We start from the raw sequence: 22500 nt of genomic DNA on the forward strand, positions 1-22500 counted from the left end.
AGCGCGCGCATTTGAAAGTGCCGGGTTGCTCGTTGGTTTTGAGCGCGCTTCTAACTAAAAAGTTGCCTACGTTTTTGTCGCGTTTGAATGAAATAAGTGGAGGCTGCGAAAAGATTCTACCAGTCTAGGGATCATTTTGGAGTAATTTAAAATTACTAAGAATGATGCTTTTGACTGCGTGATTATGAGGATGGAAGGTGAGGGTGAATGGAATTCTGTCATTCTTATCTTTCTGTGACGTTTGTAGTGACGACTGTCGATCAAATTGTTGGGCGCGATGATGGCCCGCTTTGACCACAGAGACAGGATAGCCACGTTTTTCGAAGAACTGGCACATCTCCTCTGATTTGCTGGAAAAATCGGAGTCATCACTACATAGACGTCGAAGTCTAAGAAATTGAGAATAAGGAATGGAGTTCTTGACATGTGATGGATGTGACGATGAATACAACAAATAACTGTGTGAATCAGTAGGTTTGTAGAGCACACTAGTACATAGTACGTTGCCTCTAATAGAAACTTTGATATCTAGGAAAGCCAATGAAGTTTCCGAAATTTCCCAGGTATATTTAAGAGCCGGATGAAAAGAGTTGACGGAGGTTATAAATTGATCGAGTTCCTCTCTGCTGGATGAAATAGCGCCGATGCAGTCGTCGATGTAGCGGCCGTAGAGTTCAGGTTTGGGGCCGTTGTACTGATTAAAAAATTGGTGTTCAACATATCCTACAAAAAGATTGGCATGGCTAGGTCCCATTCTTGTGCCCATCGCTACACCATTAATTTGTTTGTAATAGTTGCCGGCGAATGAAAAACAGTTAAGCGTTAAAACTAGTTCGGCAAGGCGGAGGAGCGTTTCCGAGCTAGGTTCTTTGACAGTGCGTTGATCGAAAAAGTGTTTAAGTGCTTGAAGACCTTCGCTGTTAGGAATGACTGTGTATAGAGATGTAATGTCCATGGTGAAAATAAGTTTGTCTTGGCCGGAGAAATTGAAATCGCGGAAAATTTGTAGTGCGTGTGTACTGTCTTTAATGTATGATGGCAAAGATTTGACGATAGGCGTCATAATCCTGTCTAAGTAGCTAGAAATGAGTTCGGTGGGGCAACTACAGGCAGAAACGATAGGTCGACCTGGGCTGTTGGGTTTGTGAATTTTAGGCAAGAAGTAAATGCACGAAGTTCTAGGGGTGTTGATGATGAGATTAGTGGCAGTGTCCAGTAATTCTTGATTAACTATAAGATTTTGAATGGTGTCTTTGACAAGTTTTTGATTGTTGGAAGTGAGATCTTTAGGGATTTTGGCATAAAACGAGGTATCCGAAAGTTGCCGCAAAGCTTCTTTTTGGTAAAGGTCGGACCGCCAAACAACTACCGCGCCGCCTTTGTCGGCCGATTTGACAACTATGTCGTTGCGTTTACTAAGATTTTTAAGCGCCGCCCACTCTTCCGAGGAAAGGTTGGAAAATTTAGTGTTGCGATTGAATTTAAGTTTGTGAATGTCGTGACGGCATTTTTTGGTGAAAAAATCTAAAGAGGCAAATTGTCCCTCTGGGGGAGTCCATTTGGATTTGCGACCTAGAAGTGTTTGAAAAATATCTTTATTAGAAGTGTCCGAATCATCCTCTTTGTCGTGAAAAAAGGCTTTTAACTGAACGCGGCGAAGGAATTTTTCAACATTTTGCTTAATAGAAAATTCGTTGGTGCGTTTGGTAATAGGGACAAAATTTAGGCCCTTACTGAGAACAGATTTCTCTGAGTCAGTAAGCGGAAGATTTTCTGGAATTGTAATAACGGTATTGTGGCTATGCAATGTAGTGTCGTCGGTAATTTGCGGACCTATTAATTGTTGAAGTTTAAGAGTCTTGGTTTGGTGTAAATGGTCAAACAGTCCAGAATTAAGTTGTCGGATTTTAGCGCGAATCGATTGTACTAAAATTGCTGGACAGATTTTGGAAAGTTCGGAGCGGCAATGAAGAATTTTTTTGTCAAGTGCGATTCGTTTTTGGCACATAGCTCTAATTGTGATCCTCATAATATTACGTGAAAAAGAATTTTGCGCACATCGAATTTGGTGAAGATACTGATTAGAGTGAGAGAATGTAGACGCATGAAAGTTCGAGCGAAAACCTTTAGGAATGACTTTAGAATTGAGGCAACGGCCGATGAAGTTGATGTGACTACAAAACCTAGTTTTGGCGAAAATGAGAGTGGCTAAACGGAAAGCTAAGTTTTTGCTAAGTGTGGGAAAAGGAAAAAGATAACTTACGATTTCCTGGCGTAGCTCCTTGGTGAGTTTCTTCAAGCTTGGCATCGTAGTCTTGGGTCTCCTGTTAGAAATCTGTGGATTAAAAAATACTAGAACACAAGGTTAGTGGTCGCAGAGGTTGAATACAAATGATTGAAGGGGTAGTTTCTAAAGAAACTGTGGTGCTGCGTCGGTGGGGAAGTAGTATACAAAAATTTGGTTTATCAACGGAGTTGATAATGTAAATTGACCACCGTACAGAGATTCTAAAAGCTGACGTTTCGAGCGTTAGCCCTTCGTCAGAGCGAATCGAGGGATTATGGGTTACGTGTAGTTTTTATAGTAGAGTAGGAGCTACGCTATTGGTGGTAACATGGCAACGTGAAAAGTAGGAATATATTAGTTAAATGAAAAGCGTTCGTTAATATCGTGAGGATTAAGGGTGCCGATTTGAAAGATGAATTTTTGTTCCAGATTCTTGCGGCTTTCCGTCGTACCTAGATAAAGGGAAAGGCCACAGATAGCCATGTGCTTTTTGGAGTGGTTAGGCAGATTAAAATGGCGAGCGACTGGCTTAGATGCATCCTTGTCATTCTTCTCAACATCGCGAAGGTGTTCGCGGAATCGGTCACCTAGTCGTCTACCTGTCTCACCAATGTATAATTTATTGCATAACGTACAGGTTATGCAATAAATGACATTTGCGGAGGTACATGTGGAACGATCGGTGATCTTAACAGATCGCTTAGGTCCCGATATCTTGCTAGTGTTAACAATGAAAAGACAAGTTTTACATCGTGAGCGCGCGCATTTGAAAGTGCCGGGTTCCTCGTTGGTTTTGAGCGCGCTTCTAACTAAAAAGTTGCCTACGTTTTTGTCGCGTTTGAATGAAATAAGTGGAGGCTGCGAAAAGATTCTACCAGTCTCGGGATCATTTTGGAGTAATTTAAAATTACTAAGAATGATGCCTTTGACTGCGTGATTATGAGGATGGAAAGTAAGGGTGAATGGAATTCTGTCATTCTTATCTTTCTGTGACGTATGTAGTGACGACTGTCGATCAAATTGTTGGGCGCGATGATGGCCCGCTTTGACCACAGAGACAGGATAGCCTTTGCCTTTGCCTCAGATCCTTTGCTTTGAAGGCAGCCACTGGTCGCATAAGACAAAATCATCCTCTCTCCCCGGCGGGGAATCGAACCCCGGTCTCCCGCGTGACAGGCGGGGATACTATCCACTATACTACCGAGGAAAAACACGGTGTTTAGTCAAGGCTTGAAGGGCGTGTTAAGTTTGACACACGAATCGCGAACTTGCGCCGAAGAATACTCATGATGGAACCACGGAACCGCCATGTTTGACACACTGGATGGCAATGTGTGAGGGATGGAGTCGGTCATTTCTGCACTTAATTTACGCAAGCTAAGTGTTTTTTTGAATCTTTGTTCCTTCTAGTAGCGTTTCTTCTCTGCCGGAATCAAAATTGAAACGTTGGATTCCTTGAAACTTGAACCTCCTTGAAGTAACTGAATGGGCTTCGGCGTCTTGGAAAAAAAACTATCACTTGCCTAGTTTAAGTCCCAATAGATGGAAGTGGTGAGGGAATTCTGTGCACATTCTTCACTTGGAGCCAAATTGACGTTTTTGTGAAGGCTGAATAACGGAGAAACAGAACAAGAAAGTGAATGACCGGAGGAACTGAACAACTGAACTTAATTTTTGCCGAAAATAGGGCATGCAATTTCTTGCAGGGTCAGTGTTTCGTGCGGCTATCCTTCAAGCCCAGGTGTAAGAAAGTGTGCTTTTAATTCTTTGTTCCTTCTAGTAGCGTTTCTTCTCTGCCGGAATCAAAATTGAAACGTCGTTGAAACGACGCGCATGAATTACTAGCAGACGTGTCATTGCGATCTTTAACGATCCTTTAACTAAGAGACGTTGTAATGGGAAATTAGCTCAAATGGTAGAGCGCCCGCTTAGCATGCGGGAGGTACCGGGATCAATGCCCGGATTCTCCACGTGCGATCAAATTTGGCCAATGTTCCGAGCTCAAACAATCTCAAGCTGACTTTTTCTTGCGCTTGGCACAACCATGCTGGTCTTGTGAATAACATAGTTGGTCAGAGCGCTTGTTTTGTGAAAAGGAAGTCATGGCCTCAAGTCCAATTGGCGCCTAAGTATTAGTTTCTGACACATCTTCCCGTGTGGCACGGTGACAAACCACCTGTTTTCCGTGTCATGACATTTGTTTTTGAAGTAACTGAACGGGCTTTGGCGTCTTGGAGCTAAAAATCACTTGCCTAGTTTGAGTCCCAATAGATGGAAGTGGTGAGAGAATTCTGTGCACATTCTTGACTTGCAGCCAAATTGACGTTTTTTTGAAGGCTGAATGACGGTAGAACTGAACAAGACTGGCAGAAGATCTTCTTGAAAAATATGCGTAAGACCTTCATTAATTTTTGCCGAAAATAGGGCATGCAATTTCTTGCAGGGTCAGTGTTTCGTGCGTCTATCCTTCAAGCACAGGTGTAAGAAAGTGCTTGGAAGTGAGAAGTAAAAACTTGTGAGCCTTTCTTCGTCGTCGAGAAGAAGTGTTTAAACAGAAGGAGATCAAAGTTTTGGGTAAACCAACGATGGGTCTCTGCCAATATCATATATACCCACAGTTGGAATTGTCAGCTTCTTATGGCAAACACATTCAACGAGTTGGCTGAAGGCCATTTTGCAAAGACTGAAAGATCCGAATACTGCCAGCTAGGCGTGATTGGTAAAATCTAGCTTGCGAGGGCCTGTCCGGGAGTTGAACCCGGGACCTCTCGCACCCTAAGCGAGAATCATGCCACTAGACCAACAGGCCGAAAACACTTCTGTAGTGGATGGACAGGGACGCAATTTACTGTCACACGGCATGAGAAAGAAAAGAAATAACTGAGTGCTTTGGTCCATGTGAGGCTCGAACTCACGACCTTGGCGTTATCAGCACCACGCTCTGCCAACTGAGCTAATGGACCAGGTGGAATCAACAAATGGTGTGGTTGTGATTTCAAAACGCGTCCAACACAATACAAGGTAACTTTCCTTTAAGTTTTGACTAAATCTTCCGTGGTCGATACAAATCATTGGTTTGATAAATTTCACGTACAGAGATATTAACTGTTTATAAAGAATTCTTTTGATTTTTAAATATTGCCAAGTCCTGAAACAAAGAACCGTTGTGTCGACTGGCAATAGATGATCTCTTGGTGGCACATCAATGACAATAGGTGACGTAACTGTGAGTATAGGCCATTTCCGAGTTTATGTCTGCCTCCTCTTTAAAGAGAGTCTAAGGGCGAAGTTTTTCTTATAAAAATTAGTTTTCATTCATATGTAAAGTGGAACAAATTGAAATCACAAAAAATTTTGCACTTAGACTCGCTTTAAAGAGGAGGCGGATATGAACTCGGAAATGGCCTATTGTAAGGTCTATTGCCAGATAATGGTGGATTGTTATCCAGTGGGTTGTGTGGAGACTGGATATGCTTGATATGCATGGAGGAGGCGGATATGAACTCGGAAATGGCCTATTGTAAGGTCTATTGCCAGATAATGGTGGATTGTTATCCAGTGGTTTGTGTGGAGACTGGATATGCTGGATATGCTGTGGCTTTGGCTAACTTCCTCACCAGGTCATTTTCTCTGTCTTCGTAATGTTTGAGAAAGCAGCCTTGCACGTTTCAGATCCTTTGCTTTGAAGGCAGCCACTGGTCGCATAAGACAAAATCATCCTCTCTCCCCGGCGGGGAATCGAACCCAAGTCTCCCGCGTGACAGGCGGGGATACTATCCACTATACTACCGAGGAAAAACACGGTGTTTAGCCAAGGCTTGAAGGGCGTGTTAAGTTTGACACACGAATCGCGAACTTGCGCCGAAGAATACTCATGATGGAACCGCGGAACCGCCATGTTTGGCACACTGGATGGCAATGTGTGAGGGATGGAGTCGGTCATTTCTGCACTTAATTTACGCAAGCTAAGTGCTTTTTTTGAATCTTTGTTCCTTCTAGTAGCGTTTCTTCTCTGCCGGAATCAAAATTGAAACGTTGGATTCCTTGAAACTTGAACCTCCTTGAAGTAACTGAATGGGCTTCGGCGTCTTGGAAAAAAAACTATCACTTGCTTAGGTTGAGTCCCAATAGATGGAAGTGGTGAGGGAATTCTGTGCACATTCTTCACTTGGAGCCAAATTGACGTTTTTCTGAAGGCTGAATGACGAAGGAACTGAACAAGACATGTAAGAGATCTTCTTGAAAAATATGCTTAAGACCTTCAATAATTTTTGCCGAAAATAGGGCACGCAATTTCTTGCAGGGTCAGTGTTTCGTGCGGCTATCCTTCAAGCCCAGGTGTAAGAAAGTGTGCTTTTAATTCTTTGTTCCTTCTAGTAGCGTTTCTCCTCTGCCGGAATCAAAATTGAAACGTCGTTGAAACGACGCGCATGAATTACTAGCAGACGTGTCATTGCGATCTTTAACGATCTTTTAACTAAGAGACGTTGTAATGGGCAATTAGCTCAAATGGTAGAGCGCCCGCTTAGCATGCGGGAGGTACCGGGATCAATGCCCGGATTCTCCACATGCGATCAAATTTGGCCAATGTTCCGAGCTCAAACAATCTCAAGCTGACTTTTTCTTGCGCTTGGCACAACCATGCTGGTCTTGTGAATAACATAGTTGGTCAGAGCGCTTGTTTTGTGAAAAGGAAGTCATGGCCTCAAGTCCAATTGGCGCCTAAGTATTAGTTTCTGACACATCTTACCGTGTGGCACGGTGACAAACCACCTGTTTTCCGTGTCATGACATTTGTTTTTGAAGTAACTGAACGGGCTTCGGCGTCTTGGAGCTAAAAATCACTTGCCTAGTTTGAGTCCCAATAGATGGAAGTGGTGAGAGAATTCTGTGCACATTCTTGACTTGCAGCCAAATTGACGTTTTTTTGAAGGCTGAATGACGGAGGAACTGAACAAGACTGGCAGAAGATCTTCTTGAAAAATATGCGTAAGACCTTCATTAATTTTTGCCGAAAATAGGGCATGCAATTTCTTGCAGGGTCAGTGTTTCGTGCGTCTATCCTTCAAGCACAGGTGTAAGAAAGTGCTTGGAAGTGAGAAGTAAAAACTTGTGAGCCTTTCTTCGTCGTCGAGAAGAAGTGTTTAAACAGAAGGAGATCAAAGTTTTGGGTAAACCAACGATGGGTCTCTGCCAATATCATATATACCCACAGTTGGAATTGTCAGCTTCTTATGGCAAACACATTCAACGAGTTGGCTGAAGGCCATTTTGCAAAGACTGAAAGATCCGAATACTGCCAGCTAGGCGTGATTGGTAAAATCTAGCTTGCGAGGGCCTGTCCGGGAGTTGAACCCGGGACCTCTCGCACCCTAAGCGAGAATCATGCCACTAGACCAACAGGCCGAAAACACTTCTGTAGTGGATGGACAGGGACGCAATTTACTGTCACACGCCATGAGAAAGAAAAGAAATAACCGAGTGCTTTGGTCCATGTGAGGCTCGAACTCACGACCTTGGCGTTATCAGCACCACGCTCTGCCAACTGAGCTAATGGACCAGGTGGAATCAACAAATGGTGTGGTTGTGATTTCAAAACGCGTCCAACACAATACAAGGTAACTTTCCTGTAAGTTTTGATTAAATCTTCCGTGGTCGATACAAATCATTGGTTTGATAAATTTCACGTACAGAGATATTAACTGTTTATAAACAATTCTTTTGATTTTTAAATATTGCCAAGTCCTGAAACAAAGAACCGTTGTGTCGACTGGCAATAGATGATCTCTTGGTGGCACATCAATGACAATAGGTGACGTAACTGTGGGTATAGGCCATTTCCGAGTTTATGTCTGCCTCCTCTTTAAAGAGAGTCTAAGTGCGAAGTTTTTCTTATCAAAATTAGTTTTCATTCATATGTAAAGTGGAACAAATTGAAATCACAAAAAATTTTGCACTTAGACTCGCTTTAAAGAGGAGGCGGATATGAACTCGGAAATGGCCTATTGTAAGGTCTATTGCCAGATAATGGTGGATTGTTATCCAGTGGGTTGTGTGGAGACTGGATATGCTTGATATGCATGGAGGAGGCGGATATGAACTCGGAAATGGCCTATTGTAAGGTCTATTGCCAGATAATGGTGGATTGTTATCCAGTGGTTTGTGTGGAGACTGGATATGCTGGATATGCTGTGGCTTTGGCTAACTTCCTCACCAGGTCATTTTCTCTGTCTTCGTAATGTTTGAGAAAGCAGCCTTGCACGTTTCAGATCCTTTGCTTTGAAGGCAGCCACTGGTCGCATAAGACAAAATCATCCTCTCTCCCCGGCGGGGAATCGAACCCCGGTCTCCCGCGTGACAGGCGGGGATACTATCCACTATACTACCGAGGAAAAACACGGTGTTTAGCCAAGGCTTGAAAGGCGTGTTAAGTTTGACACACGAATCGCGAACTTGCGCCGAAGAATACTCATGATGGAACCACGGAACCGCCATGTTTGGCACACTGGATGGCAATGTGTGAGGGATGGAGTCGGTCATTTCTGCACTTAATTTACGCAAGCTAAGTGCTTTTTTTGAATCTTTGTTCCTTCTAGTAGCGTTTCTTCTCTGCCGGAATCAAAATTGAAACGTTGGATTCCTTGAAACTTGAACCTCCTTGAAGTAACTGAATGGGCTTCGGCGTCTTGGAAAAAAAACTATCACTTGCCTAGTTTGAGTCCCAATAGATGGAAGTGGTGAGGGAATTCTGTGCACATTCTTCACTTGGAGCCAAATTGACGTTTTTCTGAAGGCTGAATGACGAAGGAACTGAACAAGACCTGTAAGAGATCTTCTTGAAAAATATGCTTAAGACCTTCAATAATTTTTGCCGAAAATAGGGCATGCAATTTCTTGCAGGGTCAGTGTTTCGTGCGGCTATCCTTCAAGCCCAGGTGTAAGAAAGTGTGCTTTTAATTCTTTGTTCCTTCTAGTAGCGTTTCTTCTCTGCCGGAATCAAAATTGAAACGTCGTTGAAACGACGCGCATGAATTACTAGCAGACGTGTCATTGCGATCTTTAACGATCCTTTAACTAAGAGACGTTGTAATGGGGAATTAGCTCAAATGGTAGAGCGCCCGCTTAGCATGCGGGAGGTACCGGGATCAATGCCCGGATTCTCCACGTGCGATCAAATTTGGCCAATGTTCCGAGCTCAAACAATCTCAAGCTGACTTTTTCTTGCGCTTGGCACAACCATGCTGGTCTTGTGAATAACATAGTTGGTCAGAGCGCTTGTTTTGTGAAAAGGAAGTCATGGCCTCAAGTCCAATTGGCGCCTAAGTATTAGTTTCTGACACATCTTCCCGTGTGGCACGGTGACAAACCACCTGTTTTCCGTGTCATGACATTTGTTTTTGAAGTAACTGAACGGGCTTTGGCGTCTTGGAGCTAAAAATCACTTGCCTAGTTTGAGTCCCAATAGATGGAAGTGGTGAGGGAATTCTGTGCACATTCTTGACTTGCAGCCAAATTGACGTTTTTTTGAAGGCTGAATGACGGAGGAACTGAACAAGACTGGCAGAAGATCTTCTTGAAAAATATGCGTAAGACCTTCATTAATTTTTGCCGAAAATAGGGCATGCAATTTCTTGCAGGGTCAGTGTTTCGTGCGTCTATCCTTCAAGCACAGGTGTAAGAAAGTGCTTGGAAGTGAGAAGTAAAAACTTGTGAGCCTTTCTTCGTCGTCGAGAAGAAGTGTTTAAACAGAAGGAGATCAAAGTTTTGGGTAAACCAACGATGGGTCTCTGCCAATATCATATATACCCACAGTTGGAATTGTCAGCTTCTTATGGCAAACACATTCAACGAGTTGGCTGAAGGCCATTTTGCAAAGAGTGAAAGATCCGAATACTGCCAGCTAGGCGTGATTGGTAAAATCTAGCTTGCGAGGGCCTGTCCGGGAGTTGAACCCGGGACCTCTCGCACCCTAAGCGAGAATCATGCCACTAGACCAACAGGCCGAAAACACTTCTGTAGTGGATGGACAGGGACGCAATTTACTGTCACACGCCATGAGAAAGAAAAGAAATAACCGAGTGCTTTGGTCCATGTGAGGCTCGAACTCACGACCTTGGCGTTATCAGCACCACGCTCTGCCAACTGAGCTAATGGACCAGGTGGAATCAACAAATGGTGTGGTTGTGATTTCAAAACGCGTCCAACACAATACAAGGTAACTTTCCTGTAAGTTTTGACTAAATCTTCCGTGGTCGATACAAATCATTGGTTTGATAAATTTCACGTACAGAGATATTAACTGTTTATAAAGAATTCTTTTGATTTTTAAATATTGCCAAGTCCTGAAACAAAGAACCGTTGTGTCGACTGGCAATAGATGATCTCTTGGTGGCACATCAATGACAATAGGTGACGTAACTGTGGGTATAGGCCATTTCCGAGTTTATGTCTGCCTCCTCTTTAAAGAGAGTCTAAGTGCGAAGTTTTTCTTATAAAAATTAGTTTTCATTCATATGTAAAGTGGAACAAATTGAAATCACAAAAAATTTTGCACTTAGACTCGCTTTAAAGAGGAGGCGGATATGAACTCGGAAATGGCCTATTGTAAGGTCTATTGCCAGATAATGGTGGATTGTTATCCAGTGGGTTGTGTGGAGACTGGATATGCTTGATATGCATGGAGGAGGCGGATATGAACTCGGAAATGGCCTATTGTAAGGTCTATTGCCAGATAATGGTGGATTGTTATCCAGTGGTTTGTGTGGAGACTGGATATGCTGGATATGCTGTGGCTTTGGCTAACTTCCTCACCAGGTCATTTTCTCTGTCTTCGTAATGTTTGAGAAAGCAGCCTTGCACGTTTCAGATCCTTTGCTTTGAAGGCAGCCACTGGTCGCATAAGACAAAATCATCCTCTCTCCCCGGCGGGGAATCGAACCCCGGTCTCCCGCGTGACAGGCGGGGATACTATCCACTATACTACCGAGGAAAAACACGGTGTTTAGCCAAGGCTTGAAAGGCGTGTTAAGTTTGACACACGAATCGCGAACTTGCGCCGAAGAATACTCATGATGGAACCACGGAACCGCCATGTTTGGCACACTGGATGGCAATGTGTGAGGGATGGAGTCGGTCATTTCTGCACTTAATTTACGCAAGCTAAGTGCTTTTTTTGAATCTTTGTTCCTTCTAGTAGCGTTTCTTCTCTGCCGGAATCAAAATTGAAACGTTGGATTCCTTGAAACTTGAACCTCCTTGAAGTAACTGAATGGGCTTCGGCGTCTTGGAAAAAAAACTATCACTTGCCTAGTTTGAGTCCCAATAGATGGAAGTGGTGAGGGAATTCTGTGCACATTCTTCACTTGGAGCCAAATTGACGTTTTTCTGAAGGCTGAATGACGAAGGAACTGAACAAGACCTGTAAGAGATCTTCTTGAAAAATATGCTTAAGACCTTCAATAATTTTTGCCGAAAATAGGGCATGCAATTTCTTGCAGGGTCAGTGTTTCGTGCGGCTATCCTTCAAGCCCAGGTGTAAGAAAGTGTGCTTTTAATTCTTTGTTCCTTCTAGTAGCGTTTCTTCTCTGCCGGAATCAAAATTGAAACGTCGTTGAAACGACGCGCATGAATTACTAGCAGACGTGTCATTGCGATCTTTAACGATCCTTTAACTAAGAGACGTTGTAATGGGGAATTAGCTCAAATGGTAGAGCGCCCGCTTAGCATGCGGGAGGTACCGGGATCAATGCCCGGATTCTCCACGTGCGATCAAATTTGGCCAATGTTCCGAGCTCAAACAATCTCAAGCTGACTTTTTCTTGCGCTTGGCACAACCATGCTGGTCTTGTGAATAACATAGTTGGTCAGAGCGCTTGTTTTGTGAAAAGGAAGTCATGGCCTCAAGTCCAATTGGCGCCTAAGTATTAGTTTCTGACACATCTTCCCGTGTGGCACGGTGACAAACCACCTGTTTTCCGTGTCATGACATTTGTTTTTGAAGTAACTGAACGGGCTTTGGCGTCTTGGAGCTAAAAATCACTTGCCTAGTTTGAGTCCCAATAGATGGAAGTGGTGAGGGAATTCTGTGCACATTCTTGACTTGCAGCCAAATTGACGTTTTTTTGAAGGCTGAATGACGGAGGAACTGAACAAGACTGGCAGAAGATCTTCTTGAAAAATATGCGTAAGACCTTCATTAATTTTTGCCGAAAATAGGGCATGCAATTTCTTGCAGGGTCAGTGTTTCGTGCGTCTATCCTTCAAGCACAGGTGTAAGAAAGTGCTTGGAAGTGAGAAGTAAAAACTTGTGAGCCTTTCTTCGTCGTCGAGAAGAAGTGTTTAAACAGAAGGAGATCAAAGTTTTGGGTAAACCAACGATGGGTCTCTGCCAATATCATATATACCCACAGTTGGAATTGTCAGCTTCTTATGGCAAACACATTCAACGAGTTGGCTGAAGGCCATTTTGCAAAGAGTGAAAGATCCGAATACTGCCAGCTAGGCGTGATTGGTAAAATCTAGCTTGCGAGGGCCTGTCCGGGAGTTGAACCCGGGACCTCTCGCACCCTAAGCGAGAATCATGCCACTAGACCAACAGGCCGAAAACACTTCTGTAGTGGATGGACAGGGACGCAATTTACTGTCACACGCCATGAGAAAGAAAAGAAATAACCGAGTGCTTTGGTCCATGTGAGGCTCGAACTCACGACCTTGGCGTTATCAGCACCACGCTCTGCCAACTGAGCTAATGGACCAGGTGGAATCAACAAATGGTGTGGTTGTGATTTCAAAACGCGTCCAACACAATACAAGGTAACTTTCCTGTAAGTTTTGACTAAATCTTCCGTGGTCGATACAAATCATTGGTTTGATAAATTTCACGTACAGAGATATTAACTGTTTATAAAGAATTCTTTTGATTTTTAAATATTGCCAAGTCCTGAAACAAAGAACCGTTGTGTCGACTGGCAATAGATGATCTCTTGGTGGCACATCAATGACAATAGGTGACGTAACTGTGGGTATAGGCCATTTCCGAGTTTATGTCTGCCTCCTCTTTAAAGAGAGTCTAAGTGCGAAGTTTTTCTTATAAAAATTAGTTTTCATTCATATGTAAAGTGGAACAAATTGAAATCACAAAAAATTTTGCACTTAGACTCGCTTTAAAGAGGAGGCGGATATGAACTCGGAAATGGCCTATTGTAAGGTCTATTGCCAGATAATGGTGGATTGTTATCCAGTGGGTTGTGTGGAGACTGGATATGCTTGATATGCATGGAGGAGGCGGATATGAACTCGGAAATGGCCTATTGTAAGGTCTATTGCCAGATAATGGTGGATTGTTATCCAGTGGTTTGTGTGGAGACTGGATATGCTGGATATGCTGTGGCTTTGGCTAACTTCCTCACCAGGTCATTTTCTCTGTCTTCGTAATGTTTGAGAAAGCAGCCTTGCACGTTTCAGATCCTTTGCTTTGAAGGCAGCCACTGGTCGCATAAGACAAAATCATCCTCTCTCCCCGGCGGGGAATCGAACCCCGGTCTCCCGCGTGACAGGCGGGGATACTATCCACTATACTACCGAGGAAAAACACGGTGTTTAGCCAAGGCTTGAAAGGCGTGTTAAGTTTGACACACGAATCGCGAACTTGCGCCGAAGAATACTCATGATGGAACCACGGAACCGCCATGTTTGGCACACTGGATGGCAATGTGTGAGGGATGGAGTCGGTCATTTCTGCACTTAATTTACGCAAGCTAAGTGCTTTTTTTGAATCTTTGTTCCTTCTAGTAGCGTTTCTTCTCTGCCGGAATCAAAATTGAAACGTTGGATTCCTTGAAACTTGAACCTCCTTGAAGTAACTGAATGGGCTTCGGCGTCTTGGAAAAAAAACTATCACTTGCCTAGTTTGAGTCCCAATAGATGGAAGTGGTGAGGGAATTCTGTGCACATTCTTCACTTGGAGCCAAATTGACGTTTTTCTGAAGGCTGAATGACGAAGGAACTGAACAAGACCTGTAAGAGATCTTCTTGAAAAATATGCTTAAGACCTTCAATAATTTTTGCCGAAAATAGGGCATGCAATTTCTTGCAGGGTCAGTGTTTCGTGCGGCTATCCTTCAAGCCCAGGTGTAAGAAAGTGTGCTTTTAATTCTTTGTTCCTTCTAGTAGCGTTTCTTCTCTGCCGGAATCAAAATTGAAACGTCGTTGAAACGACGCGCATGAATTACTAGCAGACGTGTCATTGCGATCTTTAACGATCCTTTAACTAAGAGACGTTGTAATGGGGAATTAGCTCAAATGGTAGAGCGCCCGCTTAGCATGCGGGAGGTACCGGGATCAATGCCCGGATTCTCCACGTGCGATCAAATTTGGCCAATGTTCCGAGCTCAAACAATCTCAAGCTGACTTTTTCTTGCGCTTGGCACAACCATGCTGGTCTTGTGAATAACATAGTTGGTCAGAGCGCTTGTTTTGTGAAAAGGAAGTCATGGCCTCAAGTCCAATTGGCGCCTAAGTATTAGTTTCTGACACATCTTCCCGTGTGGCACGGTGACAAACCACCTGTTTTCCGTGTCATGACATTTGTTTTTGAAGTAACTGAACGGGCTTTGGCGTCTTGGAGCTAAAAATCACTTGCCTAGTTTGAGTCCCAATAGATGGAAGTGGTGAGGGAATTCTGTGCACATTCTTGACTTGCAGCCAAATTGACGTTTTTTTGAAGGCTGAATGACGGAGGAACTGAACAAGACTGGCAGAAGATCTTCTTGAAAAATATGCGTAAGACCTTCATTAATTTTTGCCGAAAATAGGGCATGCAATTTCTTGCAGGGTCAGTGTTTCGTGCGTCTATCCTTCAAGCACAGGTGTAAGAAAGTGCTTGGAAGTGAGAAGTAAAAACTTGTGAGCCTTTCTTCGTCGTCGAGAAGAAGTGTTTAAACAGAAGGAGATCAAAGTTTTGGGTAAACCAACGATGGGTCTCTGCCAATATCATATATACCCACAGTTGGAATTGTCAGCTTCTTATGGCAAACACATTCAACGAGTTGGCTGAAGGCCATTTTGCAAAGAGTGAAAGATCCGAATACTGCCAGCTAGGCGTGATTGGTAAAATCTAGCTTGCGAGGGCCTGTCCGGGAGTTGAACCCGGGACCTCTCGCACCCTAAGCGAGAATCATGCCACTAGACCAACAGGCCGAAAACACTTCTGTAGTGGATGGACAGGGACGCAATTTACTGTCACACGCCATGAGAAAGAAAAGAAATAACCGAGTGCTTTGGTCCATGTGAGGCTCGAACTCACGACCTTGGCGTTATCAGCACCACGCTCTGCCAACTGAGCTAATGGACCAGGTGGAATCAACAAATGGTGTGGTTGTGATTTCAAAACGCGTCCAACACAATACAAGGTAACTTTCCTGTAAGTTTTGACTAAATCTTCCGTGGTCGATACAAATCATTGGTTTGATAAATTTCACGTACAGAGATATTAACTGTTTATAAAGAATTCTTTTGATTTTTAAATATTGCCAAGTCCTGAAACAAAGAACCGTTGTGTCGACTGGCAATAGATGATCTCTTGGTGGCACATCAATGACAATAGGTGACGTAACTGTGGGTATAGGCCATTTCCGAGTTTATGTCTGCCTCCTCTTTAAAGAGAGTCTAAGTGCGAAGTTTTTCTTATAAAAATTAGTTTTCATTCATATGTAAAGTGGAACAAATTGAAATCACAAAAAATTTTGCACTTAGACTCGCTTTAAAGAGGAGGCGGATATGAACTCGGAAATGGCCTATTGTAAGGTCTATTGCCAGATAATGGTGGATTGTTATCCAGTGGGTTGTGTGGAGACTGGATATGCTTGATATGCATGGAGGAGGCGGATATGAACTCGGAAATGGCCTATTGTAAGGTCTATTGCCAGATAATGGTGGATTGTTATCCAGTGGTTTGTGTGGAGACTGGATATGCTGGATATGCTGTGGCTTTGGCTAACTTCCTCACCAGGTCATTTTCTCTGTCTTCGTAATGTTTGAGAAAGCAGCCTTGCACGTTTCAGATCCTTTGCTTTGAAGGCAGCCACTGGTCGCATAAGACAAAATCATCCTCTCTCCCCGGCGGGGAATCGAACCCCGGTCTCCCGCGTGACAGGCGGGGATACTATCCACTATACTACCGAGGAAAAACACGGTGTTTAGCCAAGGCTTGAAAGGCGTGTTAAGTTTGACACACGAATCGCGAACTTGCGCCGAAGAATACTCATGATGGAACCACGGAACCGCCATGTTTGGCACACTGGATGGCAATGTGTGAGGGATGGAGTCGGTCATTTCTGCACTTAATTTACGCAAGCTAAGTGCTTTTTTTGAATCTTTGTTCCTTCTAGTAGCGTTTCTTCTCTGCCGGAATCAAAATTGAAACGTTGGATTCCTTGAAACTTGAACCTCCTTGAAGTAACTGAATGGGCTTCGGCGTCTTGGAAAAAAAACTATCACTTGCCTAGTTTGAGTCCCAATAGATGGAAGTGGTGAGGGAATTCTGTGCACATTCTTCACTTGGAGCCAAATTGACGTTTTTCTGAAGGCTGAATGACGAAGGAACTGAACAAGACCTGTAAGAGATCTTCTTGAAAAATATGCTTAAGACCTTCAATAATTTTTGCCGAAAATAGGGCATGCAATTTCTTGCAGGGTCAGTGTTTCGTGCGGCTATCCTTCAAGCCCAGGTGTAAGAAAGTGTGCTTTTAATTCTTTGTTCCTTCTAGTAGCGTTTCTTCTCTGCCGGAATCAAAATTGAAACGTCGTTGAAACGACGCGCATGAATTACTAGCAGACGTGTCATTGCGATCTTTAACGATCCTTTAACTAAGAGACGTTGTAATGGGGAATTAGCTCAAATGGTAGAGCGCCCGCTTAGCATGCGGGAGGTACCGGGATCAATGCCCGGATTCTCCACGTGCGATCAAATTTGGCCAATGTTTCGAGCTCAAACAATCTCAAGCTGACTTTTTCTTGCGCTTGGCACAACCATGCTGGTCTTGTGAATAACATAGTTGGTCAGAGCGCTTGTTTTGTGAAAAGGAAGTCATGGCCTCAAGTCCAATTGGCGCCTAAGTATTAGTTTCTGACACATCTTCCCGTGTGGCACGGTGACAAACCACCTGTTTTCCGTGTCATGACATTTGTTTTTGAAGTAACTGAACGGGCTTTGCCGTCTTGGAGCTAAAAATCACTTGCCTAGTTTGAGTCCCAATAGATGGAAGTGGTGAGGGAATTCTGTGCACATTCTTGACTTGCAGCCAAATTGACGTTTTTTTGAAGGCTGAATGACGGAGGAACTGAACAAGACTGGCAGAAGATCTTCTTGAAAAATATGCGTAAGACCTTCATTAATTTTTGCCGAAAATAGGGCATGCAATTTCTTGCAGGGTCAGTGTTTCGTGCGTCTATCCTTCAAGCACAGGTGTAAGAAAGTGCTTGGAAGTGAGAAGTAAAAACTTGTGAGCCTTTCTTCGTCGTCGAGAAGAAGTGTTTAAACAGAAGGAGATCAAAGTTTTGGGTAAACCAACGATGGGTCTCTGCCAATATCATATATACCCACAGTTGGAATTGTCAGCTTCTTATGGCAAACACATTCAACGAGTTGGCTGAAGGCCATTTTGCAAAGAGTGAAAGATCCGAATACTGCCAGCTAGGCGTGATTGGTAAAATCTAGCTTGCGAGGGCCTGTCCGGGAGTTGAACCCGGGACCTCTCGCACCCTAAGCGAGAATCATGCCACTAGACCAACAGGCCGAAAACACTTCTGTAGTGGATGGACAGGGACGCAATTTACTGTCACACGCCATGAGAAAGAAAAGAAATAACCGAGTGCTTTGGTCCATGTGAGGCTCGAACTCACGACCTTGGCGTTATCAGCACCACGCTCTGCCAACTGAGCTAATGGACCAGGTGGAATCAACAAATGGTGTGGTTGTGATTTCAAAACGCGTCCAACACAATACAAGGTAACTTTCCTGTAAGTTTTGACTAAATCTTCCGTGGTCGATACAAATCATTGGTTTGATAAATTTCACGTACAGAGATATTAACTGTTTATAAAGAATTCTTTTGATTTTTAAATATTGCCAAGTCCTGAAACAAAGAACCGTTGTGTCGACTGGCAATAGATGATCTCTTGGTGGCACATCAATGACAATAGGTGACGTAACTGTGGGTATAGGCCATTTCCGAGTTTATGTCTGCCTCCTCTTTAAAGAGAGTCTAAGTGCGAAGTTTTTCTTATAAAAATTAGTTTTCATTCATATGTAAAGTGGAACAAATTGAAATCACAAAAAATTTTGCACTTAGACTCGCTTTAAAGAGGAGGCGGATATGAACTCGGAAATGGCCTATTGTAAGGTCTATTGCCAGATAATGGTGGATTGTTATCCAGTGGGTTGTGTGGAGACTGGATATGCTTGATATGCATGGAGGAGGCGGATATGAACTCGGAAATGGCCTATTGTAAGGTCTATTGCCAGATAATGGTGGATTGTTATCCAGTGGTTTGTGTGGAGACTGGATATGCTGGATATGCTGTGGCTTTGGCTAACTTCCTCACCAGGTCATTTTCTCTGTCTTCGTAATGTTTGAGAAAGCAGCCTTGCACGTTTCAGATCCTTTGCTTTGAAGGCAGCCACTGGTCGCATAAGACAAAATCATCCTCTCTCCCCGGCGGGGAATCGAACCCCGGTCTCCCGCGTGACAGGCGGGGATACTATCCACTATACTACCGAGGAAAAACACGGTGTTTAGCCAAGGCTTGAAAGGCGTGTTAAGTTTGACACACGAATCGCGAACTTGCGCCGAAGAATACTCATGATGGAACCACGGAACCGCCATGTTTGGCACACTGGATGGCAATGTGTGAGGGATGGAGTCGGTCATTTCTGCACTTAATTTACGCAAGCTAAGTGCTTTTTTTGAATCTTTGTTCCTTCTAGTAGCGTTTCTTCTCTGCCGGAATCAAAATTGAAACGTTGGATTCCTTGAAACTTGAACCTCCTTGAAGTAACTGAATGGGCTTCGGCGTCTTGGAAAAAAAACTATCACTTGCCTAGTTTGAGTCCCAATAGATGGAAGTGGTGAGGGAATTCTGTGCACATTCTTCACTTGGAGCCAAATTGACGTTTTTCTGAAGGCTGAATGACGAAGGAACTGAACAAGACCTGTAAGAGATCTTCTTGAAAAATATGCTTAAGACCTTCAATAATTTTTGCCGAAAATAGGGCATGCAATTTCTTGCAGGGTCAGTGTTTCGTGCGGCTATCCTTCAAGCCCAGGTGTAAGAAAGTGTGCTTTTAATTCTTTGTTCCTTCTAGTAGCGTTTCTTCTCTGCCGGAATCAAAATTGAAACGTCGTTGAAACGACGCGCATGAATTACTAGCAGACGTGTCATTGCGATCTTTAACGATCCTTTAACTAAGAGACGTTGTAATGGGGAATTAGCTCAAATGGTAGAGCGCCCGCTTAGCATGCGGGAGGTACCGGGATCAATGCCCGGATTCTCCACGTGCGATCAAATTTGGCCAATGTTCCGAGCTCAAACAATCTCAAGCTGACTTTTTCTTGCGCTTGGCACAACCATGCTGGTCTTGTGAATAACATAGTTGGTCAGAGCGCTTGTTTTGTGAAAAGGAAGTCATGGCCTCAAGTCCAATTGGCGCCTAAGTATTAGTTTCTGACACATCTTACCGTGTGGCACGGTGACAAACCACCTGTTTTCCGTGTCATGACATTTGTTTTTGAAGTAACTGAACGGGCTTCGGCGTCTTGGAGCTAAAAATCACTTGCCTAGTTTGAGTCCCAATAGATGGAAGTGGTGAGGGAATTCTGTGCACATTCTTGACTTGCAGCCAAATTGACGTTTTTTTGAAGGCTGAATGACGGAGGAACTGAACAAGACTGGCAGAAGATCTTCTTGAAAAATATGCGTAAGACCTTCATTAATTTTTGCCGAAAATAGGGCATGCAATTTCTTGCAGGGTCAGTGTTTCGTGCGTCTATCCTTCAAGCACAGGTGTAAGAAAGTGCTTGGAAGTGAGAAGTAAAAACTTGTGAGCCTTTCTTCGTCGTCGAGAAGAAGTGTTTAAACAGAAGGAGATCAAAGTTTTGGGTAAACCAACGATGGGTCTCTGCCAATATCATATATACCCACAGTTGGAATTGTCAGCTTCTTATGGCAAACACATTCAACGAGTTGGCTGAAGGCCATTTTGCAAAGAGTGAAAGATCCGAATACTGCCAGCTAGGCGTGATTGGTAAAATCTAGCTTGCGAGGGCCTGTCCGGGAGTTGAACCCGGGACCTCTCGCACCCTAAGCGAGAATCATGCCACTAGACCAACAGGCCGAAAACACTTCTGTAGTGGATGGACAGGGACGCAATTTACTGTCACACGCCATGAGAAAGAAAAGAAATAACCGAGTGCTTTGGTCCATGTGAGGCTCGAACTCACGACCTTGGCGTTATCAGCACCACGCTCTGCCAACTGAGCTAATGGACCAGGTGGAATCAACAAATGGTGTGGTTGTGATTTCAAAACGCGTCCAACACAATACAAGGTAACTTTCCTGTAAGTTTTGACTAAATCTTCCGTGGTCGATACAAATCATTGGTTTGATAAATTTCACGTACAGAGATATTAACTGTTTATAAAGAATTCTTTTGATTTTTAAATATTGCCAAGTCCTGAAACAAAGAACCGTTGTGTCGACTGGCAATAGATGATCTCTTGGTGGCACATCAATGACAATAGGTGACGTAACTGTGGGTATAGGCCATTTCCGAGTTTATGTCTGCCTCCTCTTTAAAGAGAGTCTAAGTGCGAAGTTTTTCTTATAAAAATTAGTTTTCATTCATATGTAAAGTGGAACAAATTGAAATCACAAAAAATTTTGCACTTAGACTCGCTTTAAAGAGGAGGCGGATATGAACTCGGAAATGGCCTATTGTAAGGTCTATTGCCAGATAATGGTGGATTGTTATCCAGTGGGTTGTGTGGAGACTGGATATGCTTGATATGCATGGAGGAGGCGGATATGAACTCGGAAATGGCCTATTGTAAGGTCTATTGCCAGATAATGGTGGATTGTTATCCAGTGGTTTGTGTGGAGACTGGATATGCTGGATATGCTGTGGCTTTGGCTAACTTCCTCACCAGGTCATTTTCTCTGTCTTCGTAATGTTTGAGAAAGCAGCCTTGCACGTTTCAGATCCTTTGCTTTGAAGGCAGCCACTGGTCGCATAAGACAAAATCATCCTCTCTCCCCGGCGGGGAATCGAACCCCGGTCTCCCGCGTGACAGGCGGGGATACTATCCACTATACTACCGAAGAAAAACACGGTGTTTAGCCAAGGCTTGAAGGGCGTGTTAAGTTTGACACACGAATCGCGAACTTGCGCCGAAGAATACTCATGATGGAACCACGGAACCGCCATGTTTGGCACACTGGATGGCAATGTGTGAGGGATGGAGTCGGTCATTTCTGCACTTAATTTACGCAAGCTAAGTGCTTTTTTTGAATCTTTGTTCCTTCTAGTAGCGTTTCTTCTCTGCCGGAATCAAAATTGAAACGTTGGATTCCTTGAAACTTGAACCTCCTTGAAGTAACTGAATGGGCTTCGGCGTCTTGGAAAAAAAACTATCACTTGCCTAGTTTGAGTCCCAATAGATGGAAGTGGTGAGGGAATTCTGTGCACATTCTTCACTTGGAGCCAAATTGACGTTTTTGTGAAGGCTGAATGACGAAGGAACTGAACAAGACCTGTAAGAGATCTTCTTGAAAAATATGCTTAAGACCTTCAATAATTTTTGCCGAAAATAGGGCATGCAATTTCTTGCAGGGTCAGTGTTTCGTGCGGCTATCCTTCAAGCCCAGGTGTAAGAAAGTGTGCTTTTAATTCTTTGTTCCTTCTAGTAGCGTTTCTTCTCTGCCGGAATCAAAATTGAAACGTCGTTGAAACGACGCGCATGAATTACTAGCAGACGTGTCATTGCGATCTTTAACGATCCTTTAACTAAGAGACGTTGTAATGGGGAATTAGCTCAAATGGTAGAGCGCCCGCTTAGCATGCGGGAGGTACCGGGATCAATGCCCGGATTCTCCACGTGCGATCAAATTTGGCCAATGTTCCGAGCTCAAACAATCTCAAGCTGACTGTTTCTTGCGCT

General features: G+C 43.6%; 27 non-coding genes across 27 annotated transcripts; 6 read left to right on the top strand and 21 right to left on the bottom strand.

Moving 5' to 3' along the window:
• Positions 1-3422: 3422 nt before the first annotated feature.
• On the bottom strand, positions 3423-3494 carry Trnad-guc (transfer RNA aspartic acid (anticodon GUC)). The gene has a single exon. It is a non-coding gene; the product is annotated as a tRNA-Asp (tRNA).
• Positions 3495-5024: 1530 nt separating this feature from the next.
• Positions 5025-5096, bottom strand: Trnap-agg (transfer RNA proline (anticodon AGG)). The gene has a single exon. It is a non-coding gene; the product is annotated as a tRNA-Pro (tRNA).
• Positions 5097-5177: 81 nt separating this feature from the next.
• Positions 5178-5250, bottom strand: Trnai-gau (transfer RNA isoleucine (anticodon GAU)). The gene has a single exon. It is a non-coding gene; the product is annotated as a tRNA-Ile (tRNA).
• A 2371-nt stretch (positions 5251-7621) lies between these two features.
• On the bottom strand, positions 7622-7693 carry Trnap-agg (transfer RNA proline (anticodon AGG)). Its single transcript has one exon. It is a non-coding gene; the product is annotated as a tRNA-Pro (tRNA).
• An 81-nt stretch (positions 7694-7774) lies between these two features.
• Trnai-gau (transfer RNA isoleucine (anticodon GAU)) lies at positions 7775-7847 on the bottom strand. Its single transcript has one exon. It is a non-coding gene; the product is annotated as a tRNA-Ile (tRNA).
• Positions 7848-8607: 760 nt separating this feature from the next.
• On the bottom strand, positions 8608-8679 carry Trnad-guc (transfer RNA aspartic acid (anticodon GUC)). Its single transcript has one exon. It is a non-coding gene; the product is annotated as a tRNA-Asp (tRNA).
• Positions 8680-9378: 699 nt separating this feature from the next.
• Positions 9379-9451, top strand: Trnaa-agc (transfer RNA alanine (anticodon AGC)). The gene has a single exon. It is a non-coding gene; the product is annotated as a tRNA-Ala (tRNA).
• A 767-nt stretch (positions 9452-10218) lies between these two features.
• Trnap-agg (transfer RNA proline (anticodon AGG)) lies at positions 10219-10290 on the bottom strand. The gene has a single exon. It is a non-coding gene; the product is annotated as a tRNA-Pro (tRNA).
• An 81-nt stretch (positions 10291-10371) lies between these two features.
• Positions 10372-10444, bottom strand: Trnai-gau (transfer RNA isoleucine (anticodon GAU)). The gene has a single exon. It is a non-coding gene; the product is annotated as a tRNA-Ile (tRNA).
• A 760-nt stretch (positions 10445-11204) lies between these two features.
• Trnad-guc (transfer RNA aspartic acid (anticodon GUC)) lies at positions 11205-11276 on the bottom strand. Its single transcript has one exon. It is a non-coding gene; the product is annotated as a tRNA-Asp (tRNA).
• A 699-nt stretch (positions 11277-11975) lies between these two features.
• Positions 11976-12048, top strand: Trnaa-agc (transfer RNA alanine (anticodon AGC)). Its single transcript has one exon. It is a non-coding gene; the product is annotated as a tRNA-Ala (tRNA).
• Positions 12049-12815: 767 nt separating this feature from the next.
• Trnap-agg (transfer RNA proline (anticodon AGG)) lies at positions 12816-12887 on the bottom strand. The gene has a single exon. It is a non-coding gene; the product is annotated as a tRNA-Pro (tRNA).
• Positions 12888-12968: 81 nt separating this feature from the next.
• Trnai-gau (transfer RNA isoleucine (anticodon GAU)) lies at positions 12969-13041 on the bottom strand. Its single transcript has one exon. It is a non-coding gene; the product is annotated as a tRNA-Ile (tRNA).
• Positions 13042-13801: 760 nt separating this feature from the next.
• Positions 13802-13873, bottom strand: Trnad-guc (transfer RNA aspartic acid (anticodon GUC)). The gene has a single exon. It is a non-coding gene; the product is annotated as a tRNA-Asp (tRNA).
• A 699-nt stretch (positions 13874-14572) lies between these two features.
• Positions 14573-14645, top strand: Trnaa-agc (transfer RNA alanine (anticodon AGC)). Its single transcript has one exon. It is a non-coding gene; the product is annotated as a tRNA-Ala (tRNA).
• Positions 14646-15412: 767 nt separating this feature from the next.
• Positions 15413-15484, bottom strand: Trnap-agg (transfer RNA proline (anticodon AGG)). The gene has a single exon. It is a non-coding gene; the product is annotated as a tRNA-Pro (tRNA).
• An 81-nt stretch (positions 15485-15565) lies between these two features.
• Positions 15566-15638, bottom strand: Trnai-gau (transfer RNA isoleucine (anticodon GAU)). The gene has a single exon. It is a non-coding gene; the product is annotated as a tRNA-Ile (tRNA).
• Positions 15639-16398: 760 nt separating this feature from the next.
• Positions 16399-16470, bottom strand: Trnad-guc (transfer RNA aspartic acid (anticodon GUC)). Its single transcript has one exon. It is a non-coding gene; the product is annotated as a tRNA-Asp (tRNA).
• A 699-nt stretch (positions 16471-17169) lies between these two features.
• On the top strand, positions 17170-17242 carry Trnaa-agc (transfer RNA alanine (anticodon AGC)). The gene has a single exon. It is a non-coding gene; the product is annotated as a tRNA-Ala (tRNA).
• A 767-nt stretch (positions 17243-18009) lies between these two features.
• Positions 18010-18081, bottom strand: Trnap-agg (transfer RNA proline (anticodon AGG)). The gene has a single exon. It is a non-coding gene; the product is annotated as a tRNA-Pro (tRNA).
• Positions 18082-18162: 81 nt separating this feature from the next.
• Trnai-gau (transfer RNA isoleucine (anticodon GAU)) lies at positions 18163-18235 on the bottom strand. Its single transcript has one exon. It is a non-coding gene; the product is annotated as a tRNA-Ile (tRNA).
• Positions 18236-18995: 760 nt separating this feature from the next.
• Positions 18996-19067, bottom strand: Trnad-guc (transfer RNA aspartic acid (anticodon GUC)). The gene has a single exon. It is a non-coding gene; the product is annotated as a tRNA-Asp (tRNA).
• A 699-nt stretch (positions 19068-19766) lies between these two features.
• Trnaa-agc (transfer RNA alanine (anticodon AGC)) lies at positions 19767-19839 on the top strand. Its single transcript has one exon. It is a non-coding gene; the product is annotated as a tRNA-Ala (tRNA).
• Positions 19840-20606: 767 nt separating this feature from the next.
• Trnap-agg (transfer RNA proline (anticodon AGG)) lies at positions 20607-20678 on the bottom strand. The gene has a single exon. It is a non-coding gene; the product is annotated as a tRNA-Pro (tRNA).
• An 81-nt stretch (positions 20679-20759) lies between these two features.
• Trnai-gau (transfer RNA isoleucine (anticodon GAU)) lies at positions 20760-20832 on the bottom strand. Its single transcript has one exon. It is a non-coding gene; the product is annotated as a tRNA-Ile (tRNA).
• A 760-nt stretch (positions 20833-21592) lies between these two features.
• On the bottom strand, positions 21593-21664 carry Trnad-guc (transfer RNA aspartic acid (anticodon GUC)). Its single transcript has one exon. It is a non-coding gene; the product is annotated as a tRNA-Asp (tRNA).
• Positions 21665-22363: 699 nt separating this feature from the next.
• Trnaa-agc (transfer RNA alanine (anticodon AGC)) lies at positions 22364-22436 on the top strand. Its single transcript has one exon. It is a non-coding gene; the product is annotated as a tRNA-Ala (tRNA).
• The last annotated feature ends 64 nt before the right edge of the window (positions 22437-22500 follow it).

The sequence above is a fragment of the Montipora foliosa genome, chromosome 3, assembly GCF_036669935.1.
Source record: "Montipora foliosa isolate CH-2021 chromosome 3, ASM3666993v2, whole genome shotgun sequence".
Lineage (NCBI taxonomy): Eukaryota > Metazoa > Cnidaria > Anthozoa > Scleractinia > Acroporidae > Montipora > Montipora foliosa.